The sequence below is a fragment of the Carassius carassius genome, chromosome 35 (genome assembly GCF_963082965.1).
Source record: "Carassius carassius chromosome 35, fCarCar2.1, whole genome shotgun sequence".
NCBI lineage: Eukaryota > Metazoa > Chordata > Actinopteri > Cypriniformes > Cyprinidae > Carassius > Carassius carassius.
This window is the reverse complement of record NC_081789.1, coordinates 16,141,471-16,153,515: the sequence shown is the minus strand read 5'-3', so window position 1 is coordinate 16,153,515 and position 12,045 is coordinate 16,141,471. Positions and strand designations below refer to the sequence as shown.

Here is a 12,045-nt window from a genome sequence, read left to right as displayed (position 1 = left end):
TAAATTACTTATATATTTTTTTTTAATCTTAATGTGAGGACAAAGGTAATCTATATGTAACAATAGAAGAAATGAGCATGCACAAATATCCAATACTGACTGATACCGATAAAAAAAATGAATAAAAATAAATCTAATAATCTCTGACAACCGATATGATACCAATATATTCATTATTGTGTAATACTTACAAGTAACACAAAATCTGTCCTTCCAATTACATCAAAAAAAAAAAAAAATATATATATATATATATATATTGGAACAGACCTAAATGCTTAATTCAAAAAGGGCAACATCAGTCAGTCATCAGCCAAAACTATAGACGTTTACTGTATGTAACCTAGGGCTCTACAGCATAAACATCCTTTATATCACACAAAACATTTTGATAACATTGAAAAGCAAAATACCAGTGGCTGCACACATCCAGACAAAACAAGAGCACGGCATCTATGTGAGTGTGCATTTGCAGCAGTCATCCGTTACTGTATAGTGTCACTGCATACCTTCAGTGTGGAATAAATCAGCTACCAGGGATGCTAAACCCCTGGAAAGAGGTGGAAAGTGTTATCCAAACAAAGACAGGAGTGATGACAAGGAATTTCTGTCTGTAATTGTTCACACCCACCAAAGCAATGGGCTGGAGTGTTTGTGTGTGCTTATTCAAGACAAAGTTTCCATGTAGTTTAAGGCATCAAAGACAGTCTACACAAATGATTGTGGTGTATGTTGAGGTTGTTAGTCACTATTTGTAACTCCTAATTGAATAAAGTTCTTCAGACTGTTAAATGAATCCAAACCAAAAGTTACATATGTGTATATTATATATATATATATATATATATATATATATATATATATATATATATATATATATATATATATATATATATATATATATATATTATTATTATTATTATTATTATTATTATTTTAGAAGATTTTAAATATATAGTTCCATAATCACATAGCCATACCACAGTTAACTATAATAAACGCAGACTACGCAGGCAGACATGACGTTTCCCGATTTACTTCAAAGTTCTCCATGGGTTTATGTTCCATCTTTAGCTCATAATTATCTGAGCCGGGTAATTGACAGAATTCGCCGTCGAGAAGCTCTAGACGTCTCAGACTTTGCACACTTTCTGCATTTGTGTTTCATTAAGACTAAAATGCTACGTTCCTGTGCTGTGGTTTAGTCCTCACATGCATGCAGCACTTTGAAGTGAGTGGGAAAAGCACTTTTGTTATGCTTTGTAATGAAAACAATATTTTAACTATACGTTTATAATTACGGCACCGGGTCGCCCCTTTCATTCTCTAAAAATACTTTTGCCTACCGCGCTGCAAAAAGTTCATGGCGGGTGATAATAAATGATCGTTCAAAGTTTATATCTGGAGTTAATGAAAGATGGGATTAAGTGGAGTTACACACGACGCCGAGGTTGATGAGGACTGGAAGACTCCGAGGCGCTGACACTTCAGAGACACACACTCTTGTTTAAGTATTAATGACTTATTCAGTTTACGTACAAATCACAATTGTTATAACTGTTTGTTATACAATGAATGAGTGATTGTTAAAATCCATAGCAGATATGTACAATATTGCCACCTGCTGGTCAGTTATAATTATACAGACGGTTCTTTGGTAATGCATTGAAAAGAAGAGAGATTAATTATTCCAAAAAGATAAAGTTCACTAAAGCAGAGGTTTACAAACTTTTAGATACACTATACAAATTATGCACTATAGCACTATTTTTTTTTTTTTTTTTTTTTTTACTGTGCATTCATCAAAGAATCCTTAAAAAAAATAAATTAAAATTAAAAAAAAGCATCACGGTTTAAAAAAAGAAAAATCAACAACTGTCAACCTTAATATTAATCAGTAATGTTTTTTTTTGAGCCCCGAATCAGCATATTAGCTTGATTTCTGAAGGATCATTTTACACTAAAGCCTGGAGTAATGAAGCTGAAAATTCAGCTTTGGCATCACAGGAATAAATTCTATATTATAAATAAAATACATTAAATTAGAAAACCGTTATCTTGTATTGCAATACTATTTTAAATATTACATTTTACTGTATTGTGTATTGTAGTTTTACTGTCTTACTGCATCAAATAAATGTAGCCTTTGTGAGCATAAGAGACTTTTTTTAAAACATGAACAATTTTTTTCTGGACCCCAGTTTGAAAACCTTGGCCCTAAAACAAGTAATTCATACAACTGTCAGACATATTCAAGCATCTCCTGATGGTAAAGGTAAAAGAAAAGCCAATAACTCATTCAGCAACCCCTACATTTATTCTGCAACTCCGGCATACACACCATGCTCGACTGCAAAAATGCTTGACTGTTGATAGTAGAGCTGATGTTCCTGTTATCACACCACGAGGACCAAGAAACAAATCCGAAGAACACAAATGCAAACAAACTCTCAGATAAAACTTCCAGGAGCATTGTGTGTAGAATAAGATTATTGCAAGATTACAAAACAGACCATTCATATCCACGATGCCTGGACTCAAACGTGACTCACTGTTTGTTACACATCTGATTTTTAGATATGTTTGTTGTTAGGTCTCTGGGTTCATTCTTACAATACATCATAGTTTGAGGTTTTCGCTCTACTGTAAATCCTCTAGGGGTCTGTGGGTTACATCATACTCTCACTGGATCTTTTCAGCTGTCATTCAGTTTTAATAAATGGCTCACTGTGGCCTACACAATCAATCATTGAGCTGTGGCTTGCATAGTCTTGGCACAACTGCTCACAGTTAGGTAATGCATCTGCAAGTGTGTGGTAAAAGCCACGTAAGAGCAATGATTTTTCATGAGGGACTTTTTCCCCCTCTTATCAGTGTATCAAAGATACCATATAGCTGCCACAGCCAAGCCTTCATATAAAATACTGAAGATCACTATAATTTACACCAGCATGTTCCATCACACCAGCATCCCTGACAAACACTGTGCATATACTGGATACAGTGGTGCATCTCTGTTATTTGTTTGTGCCATCACCAGGGCAACTGTTGTGTCTCTGCATCCTGGAGAAAGTTCTTGGCGTCAGGGAAGAGCAGAGTGTGGCGACAGTTGCCAAGACAGGCTGCCATTACATCACAAACAAAAGCATTGCCCTGATCGCTTAATCCACTGCGATCACACCACATCTATAAAATACCAAGAATCCGCATCATCTGAGTTAAAGTGAAATGGATCAAAATGATAACCCGCAGCTTTGCCATAAAAAAAAAGATAATGTAAAACAGGATTTATCGCAGCATAATAAACAAGAGTTTTCTTAAAGGCAAAGTATTTAAATGCTTTCTTCTATGCTAATGTGAAATGATTAGAAAACGCTTTACTATAATAAAGCCATTTATATAGGTTAATTTGTCAGAAATAACACACCTGTCTCAGTTGTCACAAGGCTCATGGAATTACATACAGCGCGACAAGTGTAGTCTGATTTAGTCCGAATCTTATAAACTGGTTCTTTTTAGTTCTTTTCTGTGCAGTCCCATTCAGAAACAAATGATTTGTTTTGAGCTTTAAAGCCACATTATGTAATAATGTGTACGTAATAATGTGAAATATCATTACAATTTTCTATATTTTAGAATGAAATTCATTCCATTGATGGGAAAGCTGAATGTTTAGCAGCCATTACTCCAGTTTTAAGTCTCAAGTGAACCTTCCGAAATCATTTTTATACAGTATGGTGATTTGCTGCTCAAGAAAGATTATTATAAATGTTGAAAACAGTCGTTTTCAGGATTCTTTGATTAATAGTTCAGACAAACAGCATTTATTTAAAACAAACATATTTCATAATATTATGTCACTTTTGTTCAATTACATTAAAAATACTTATTGACTTTTGCATGGCCGAGAGCCTCTTACATCTTTTTCAGAAAATGGAAAAATCGAATTATTTTCACATTTCAATTCAATAATTGCTGTGTCCCAATAAAAAAAACACAGAAATTACAAACTACTGATAACTCTGTTTTTATATAAATCAGTCAAAAACCAATAAACCAGAGCACAATATTTCCCTCAGCACTTGGAGATTCCCAAAAATTCCCATATTTTCACATGTTTTTATTGTCAGCCAAACCAACAAACCACATTTGAGAGATTCACGGCTGCTATGTCATCTGGGTCTCCCTGAGCGAGACGAAGTGGGTGTCTCAGATACGGGTGGGCATCCAACTTCATGAATCCCTCCATATGTGCATCACCCTACACACAATTACAACTCAGGATCTGTGTGTAACCAGTGCACCATTTATCAACTCTGTCTCCTCACCCCACATGAACCCCCCTTCATAAATCCATTTCTAATGTTTGAAAGGTGTAAGATGTGACCCGACTCCTATTCAGAGTCTATACCAGATAAAAAGCTGCCGACACAAAATCCGAAACCCTAAACCCTGGAAGACATAGCTTATTCATCCCACTGGCTGGCCACAGCTCAGACACATAAAATAACCTGAGAATAAATCTACACTATTTCTTTTAGTTTCACTTGCAGACATCTGTCATCGCTAGGATTGACTAGCACAGCAAAAAGGCAACCAGTGTCCCGTGAGCGCTCTCTCCAGACATCATTTACTGTAAATGTGCGGCTTCATCTGTATCTTCATCAAGTTCACAAGGCCATGAAATTCATAATGGCAATCTTTAGCATTGCTCTGGCATGGGAGCGCACTGATGTCTTGGGAAAAGGGCTTTCTACCATGTTGGTTTATTAGCTAACCAAAAGACAACAAAATGCTGCCAAAAACAGGGTTTTGCTTCAAAAACCCCATTTGAAGAGTTGAAAATGTGGTTGACTGTGTGCAGACGATATATGATGAGTGGCCCCACATGTATTTATCTCATATACAAAAGTTGCGAGTCATTTTCCACTGAGACTGCTTTTGTTTATTGATTTGTTTATACAAAAGAACTTCTTCTTTCGTGTCAGTAATCCCAGAATAAAAGGAAACTTCGGGTTGGCAACAGCTTTATGCCTGTCATAAATAATTTTCCAGATAAATAAAGTGTCATATTTTTGTAACCCTTTACAAATAATGTTATGTCTTTGTCAGCGAATGCACTTTGGTTCATTTTCCTTCAAGTTCAAGCAGTTCAAATAAAAGGATAAAATAACTATGATGTCCCTCTAGTGGTAAAAAGCTGACATTGCCAAAGTCAGACTATAATAGTAATATACTATGTCTAATAATAATAATAATAATAATAATAAAAACATATACTTATATAGTGTAATTTAGTAATTAAATATTAAGTTTTATATTAACTATATATAAAACTTAACTATATATATATTATTAAATATATATAATCATTTTAACAGTTATTTTGAGATTCCAAGGTTTTAAAAACATTAATCTAACAAAATGACTGATCAATATGCATGAACAATATAACTGTTACTACAGAGTAACATAGCTGACAGGCAACAATTAAAAAAGTGAATGAATGAATAAATGAATAAAGAAACAAAAGAAAGAAAAATAAAAGTTAAAGAGTTAAAAAGTTTGAAGCTCAGTTAAACAAAACAAACAAACAAACAAACAAACACGGATGAATGAATGAATGAATGAATGCTAAAAATAACATTTAAAGAAGAGTTAAGCTTTTTTTTCAGTTTTCCCTTGAGTCATTTAAATAATAATAAATAAAATAAAATTTGATGTGGTAAAGTGATGGGATATTTTTATATGGTACAGGATGGACAGATATTACTATATTAATAATACATACAAAAAAAGATTTAAATGTTCATATAGTTTGGCCTGGAAGACAAAATGGACAAAATGTATGATACTATATATATATATATAATTAACTTACTAATTGCTAATGAAACAAAAGCAGCTGCTCAAGCTCTGATGAACAGTCAGTGGTTGGATTAATGTATAGAATATATTGTAATATCACATGTATGTTGTAAGGAGATACTAGTAATAACTTTGTGTATCCTGTATATGCTTTTTTTGTTTCTAAAAATGACAGTTGCTGCTGACTTACATTTTATGAATCACAGAGGTCTACACTTTAAGCTAAAAATCTTCTACTATTGAATAATTTATTTTTATTTTATTTTTTATTTATTTATTTCTTTTATTTACTTTTTATCTCGGATGGTCTAATGGCGAGTAAATTAACAACAAAATTGCATTCTCGAGTAAACTATTCCTTTAAATCCAGCCTCAGCTGAATTCCAGCACACCTAAAGTTGACAGGATTTAGGGGCAAAATTAATCATTACTTACAGTATACAGGATGACCGTATCAGTAACTTTTACTTAACTTAACTTTAACCCAGCTCTGTTGAAAGAGAGAGAAAAAATGCAGTTATATTAAATATTGTGTCCAACATTTGAGTGATATGAAAGCATGCTATTGATAAAATAAAATAAAAAAGATATAGGGATGAATAGAATTAAGTAGCTCTCCTCAGTTTTCCCTGAAGCTGTGTTATATTAAAAATGAATTTGATTGCAGTTTTACCAAACTGCCAGAGGAGCAAGACAATTAGAGCAGCACAACGGCTGATTCCCTCAAGTGCCCACAATATGTTCAGCAAACAGCCTGAGCAGCACCTCCACTGAATGCATGATGAACTGAGGAAAACCAGTGGGCTGAAGACATCAGGTACAAGATTCATTCATTAGCATAATTACATTCTCTTGAATTGCGTTAATTTCTCTATAGAGCATTTTGAAAGCTGGAGTGAGGGTCTAAAACGCAAATTACACCGCATTTTCTCCAGAGACACAGGCATCAGTGATGGATGGACTCAAATTATTCTCACAGCAATGCTGCACTTACGCAAAAGCTGTTTATGGCAAACAAGAGGGAAGGAGAGGATCGATAAGAAGCTTTAGAACAGAACAGCATCGTCAAGAATACAGAAATGCTGCTCGGATCTGCACCACTAGAGGTCAGCATAAGCTCATGCAAACTTCAGATATATCATTTGACATGGATATGAAAGACAATTATTACAAAGAACTTGATTTCTGAACGTATTTGTATTGTTTTCTTTGTATGTATGGATTATTTGGGTTGTTACCGACATCTGGTGAAAATTTCATTTTTATTATTTTATCTGCTGTGAAAAAAACTAAGTTGTTTTATACAACCTATACTCTAAATAATAACTGATGTGAAGTGATGATTTTGAATAAAGACTACTAATGTAAACTTGATTTGTCTACTGCAATCAAGTTAAGGTCCATTGTTTATTCATCTTAATTTGTTAATTAAATTAAATTCAATTCAATTTACAAGAACAACAACGAAATTGCGTTGGAGCATACAACAACAACAGTACATGATATATTAAAGTGCACTAACACCAGTGCAGATCCCCTCCAAGTATTAGATAATAATAAATAATAAATAATAACTACCCCCTATGTAAACATGGCACATCAAAAGTATGTAGTTGTTAGAACACAGAACCAGTGACATTCGCTCTTGATAACAAGATACTTTACAAAAACGAAGGGTATGGTCAAAGTTGGAATTGATGTAGTCAATGCAACAGTGCAAAGTCTAATAGTGACAAAGGGCACGATTTAGCAGCCTTACTGCATAAGGGTACAGGCTGTTAGCCAGTCTGGTTTTACTGGCACCAATTGACTTGTACCTTCTCCCTGAGGGCAGCAGGTGGAACAGGTGATAGGCCGTATGATACCGGTCCCGCAGAATGTTCTGTACTCTCTTCAGACAACGTGTGTCATAAATGGTGCTGATCTCTGGGAGAGTGGTCCCAATGATTCTAACCGCTGTTTTTAACCACGCGTTGGAGTGCCTGTTGATGGTCCTTAGTGCAGCTAGAGTACCACACCAAGAAACCATATGTCAAAACACTGCTGATAGCACAATTATAGAAATTGACCATCAGCTGTGTTGGAATCCTAGCGTTCCTCAGTTTCCTCAAATAGTAGAGGCATTGCTGGGCCTTCCCTGTCACTGCATTGATGTTGGTTCCCCAGGACAGGTCCTCATTCATAGATACTCCCAAAAATGTGAAATGTGGCAGCCTCTCTGCCACCTCATTGTCAATAAAGAGAGGATTGTGATTGGGTCTGCTTTTGCGGAAGTCCACAATGATCTCCTTAGTCTTTTTGAAATTCAAAGAGAGGTTATTACTGACACACCATGACACAAGATGTTGCACTTCAGTCCTGTAATCCACCTCATTGTTATTATTGATGAGTCTGAGCAATGTTGTGTCATCGGAAAATTTAACAATGAGATTGGAGCAAAAAGAAGCAGAGCAGTCATGTGTGAATAGAGAGTATAGCAAGGGGCTAAGCACACACCCCTGGGGGGCCCCGGTATTAATTAAAAGGGTGGAGGACAAGTGCTTGCCTATCCTAATAACCCTCTCTGTTCGATTTGTCAAAAAGTCCACAATCCAGTTGCACAGCGAGTTGTTTATGCCAAGATGGTACAGTTTGGCTCAGAATTTAAGCGGCCTAATTGTATTAAAGGCCGAGCTAAAGTCGACAAAGAGGAGTCTCGCATAGGTGTTCTTGTGCTCAAGATGTACTAATAATGTGTGGAGCACGGTGGCGATGGCGTCCTCAGTCGACCGGTTCTGTCTGTATGCAAATTGGTGTGGGTCAAGTAATGGTGGTATTGCGCTCTTAATGTAATAGGTGACCAGCCTCTCAAGGCACTTGGCAGGAATGGAGGTGAGTGCCACCGGTCTATAATCATTCAGATAGGTGGCATTTGACTGCTTAGGCACTGGGACTATTGTGGCTGCCTTAAAGTTGTTAAGTTTTATTTCAAAATTTAAATGGTTTAAAGCTTCAACACAATCAACTAATTTGGATTGAGAGTGTAACGTCTCCTTACAGATTTAAAACTGTATGACCAGAATAAAAGTACAATGTCTCCTCTGTCAGATTATCTTTTTGGATTATCTTTTAATAGGAGCACATTTATATTCGGAGGTAATATTGTTTCCAGCATGATCAAAAGGGTGATAGTGGTTGTGACCTTTGCAGCTCTCTGTGATGATGCTCTAATGAGACTGAGGGTCACACTGTTGTCTGCTTTAGGTCAGGAGGGACCATAGGACTGACACAAGAAATGAGATCCAAAGACGCTGTATCTCACTCCCGTCTCGATAACTTTCTCCCATCTGTTCACTGTTTGTCTGAGTTCATCTGACAGGGTGTTCGATATGAGTGATGAGCCCATGCCACTACCAGACACCAGGAACTCCATCAGCCTGCAACTACTGAGAGCGGTTCATCTGAGAGCCACATATCCTAGCTCTCTCTCTCTTATCAAATCAATAAGTCTGTAATCATTCGGAGAAAAATATGATTTATATGGCTTTTTGTCAGCATATAGACTGTTACAAAACATCCTTGTAAACCATATCCAATATCTATTTAAAGCACCAGAGCAAGGGCTCCACAGTAAGAGGAGTGTTTCCTACTAAGCAGAAAATAACAATGGGAAATGAGGCATAGGCCTCATTAACATTAATGTAAATAATACATTAATGTATGGTTGCTGTTGTTATTATTACTACCATAACTACTAATATTATAGCACATTTCAAAATATTATATATATATATATATATACACACACACACACACACACACACACAGACTGCCCATTTTAGAGTGGCCTTTTATTAGGCACACCTGTGCAATAATCATGCTGTCTAATCAGCATCTTGACATGCCACACCTGTGAGGTGGATGGATTATCTCGGCAAAGGAGAAGTGCTCACCAACACAGATTTAGACAGATCTGTGAACAATATTTGAGAGAAATAGGCCTTTTGTGTACATGGAAAAAGTCTTAGATCTTTGAGTTCAGCTCATGAAAAATGGGGCCAAAAACAAAAGTGTTGCATTTATAATTTTGTTCAGTGTATATTCCAAATATTATGAATATCACTTTATTAATGTGATTTTAATTAATAACCTAATTAATGAATCTAAATTAATTAATCTAATTAAAAGTACGTAATATTTCTTTAGATCACTGATAATTTACTATCATATATTTTAAAGTGTGCACAGGCCAATTCAATTTGTATTATAATAAATAAATATATATTTATATATAATTTATTTATAAATATATTTTTTAATAACACTACATTTGTATAATACATAACTTGCACATAACTCTTCATTTATAATTTTTATATAATATGAGTTTCTAGTCACACATATTTTATATATTTATATATTCTCTATGTGGAAATACATTGCTATTTAAGGAAGGGGATAATCATATTTGAAGGTCCTTGGGATTAAACATTTTGAAAACCTTGTCTATTGCACAGTATGGAAAATCTAGTTATATATATACACACTGTATAATGTGCACATTGTACATAATGTACTATATACTTCAGAAAAAAAGTACTAGTAGTGTAGTAGTATAGTATTCTGTACGTAGCCATATACATTTACTTTTGCAGTTATTGGGTTATTGGGCTGCTAAGGGGCTAAAGAGGCTTTCTAGCAGGCACTCAAGTGAACTACTTTAATGATGACAAGTGCAACTGGAAACTTTCAGGAGCTCTACAACATGCTCTCTCAGTCAAAGAAGTCAAACTAAACTTAATGAATTGGGAGTTTTAATGAGCAATCACTAACAGTCAGAGAAAAGACTCAAGGAATGATGGAGAACAGAAAAAGGTTGTTGAAATATCACTAAAGTACTCCCATCCCAACATCCCAGCTCCGCACTCCCTCTCTGCTGCGGCCTGAGAGCACAGAAAATCTCCTTATCTCCCAGCATCCTCTGCAGGAGAAAGCCTCAGTGCAGCAGTTCAGCTCACCAGGTCGCTGCTAACAGACACACACAACCAAGGGCACACCGCGTCCCACAAAAAGAACAAAATTAAATCAGCCCCAGACAGCTCGCTGTGTGGAGTGTCAGAAGGCAAACTCTTTACCCTCACATACAAAACAAGAACACGACCGGCACTTGATGAAAAGCTTCTTCAGTACCACTTTCGGGAATAAACGCTGATGTTTGAAAAGGTTATTTAAAGGGATAGCTCGCTCATAAATGAAAAGTCTGTCATCATTTCTTCATCCTCATGTCATTCCAAACCATTCTGTGGAACACTATATAAATGCTATAGATGTTGTAGCATTTCTAAGTCGCATTCATTGAGAGTGAAAAGTGACCAGAAAAAAAAAGTTTCTGAAAGAATCATAATATTTAAGTCATTATTTACTCCAAAATGTATCTTGACAGTCTTGCATTAGAGTGATGGTCACCATTCACATTTGATGTATGAAAAAGAGCAGCATGAACTGTGGTGTCCTACATAAGACAGAATGTAGGTTTTAAATCAAAAGGTTTAAATCAAGAGGTGAACTACCAAAGAATGAGGTAAATGAAAATGTATTATAGTTTACACTTATATTAAATGCAATTTATTTTCACTGAATAAACTTCGGTGAACCAGAATTAATTTTATATATAAACTGAATGCTTCTTTTGTACAGGGATATCACTGTAAAAGTGTTTTCAAATTAAGTTATACATCATAAAAAATAATTCAGTTATAAGAGAAAGTTGTAAATGGCAGATTTGCCACATGCAAGCACAGGTTGTGTTTTGTGTGGGAGGCTCTGGGTTACGTCTTACACCCATGTAGGGACCAACCTGCTAGCACCACAGAGCTAAACTGCTACAAAGCTCTGGTACCTGAGGGGTGGTCTGGCACCGGCACAGAAACACGGACTTAGGATGTCACGCTCATGTAATCATTGGAGCAACGAGGATAAATCATAGTGATTCATAGGGATTCTAAACATAACAATCTGTTGAGAATAGTATAATACAATCCCCGGCCATTTGTCCTTGTTTTTCGAAAGCATAATTTTATGACCGTGTTGTTTACTGCTCTCTGCTTATCAATCTATAAACAGTGGTCTATGATCACTGATTTACACTATAGATTACTTTATTATTCATATAACTGCAGTATGTATAAATCATTAATT

The 12,045-nt window shown here is 35.4% G+C and overlaps 1 protein-coding gene across 1 annotated transcript in view; it reads right to left on the bottom strand.

Annotated features, from left to right (window-relative positions):
• Window positions 1-12,045, bottom strand: part of c35h8orf34 (chromosome 35 C8orf34 homolog) — a 108,630-nt gene that overhangs the window by 59,996 nt on the left and 36,589 nt on the right. The gene's annotated exons all lie outside the window — the stretch shown is intronic.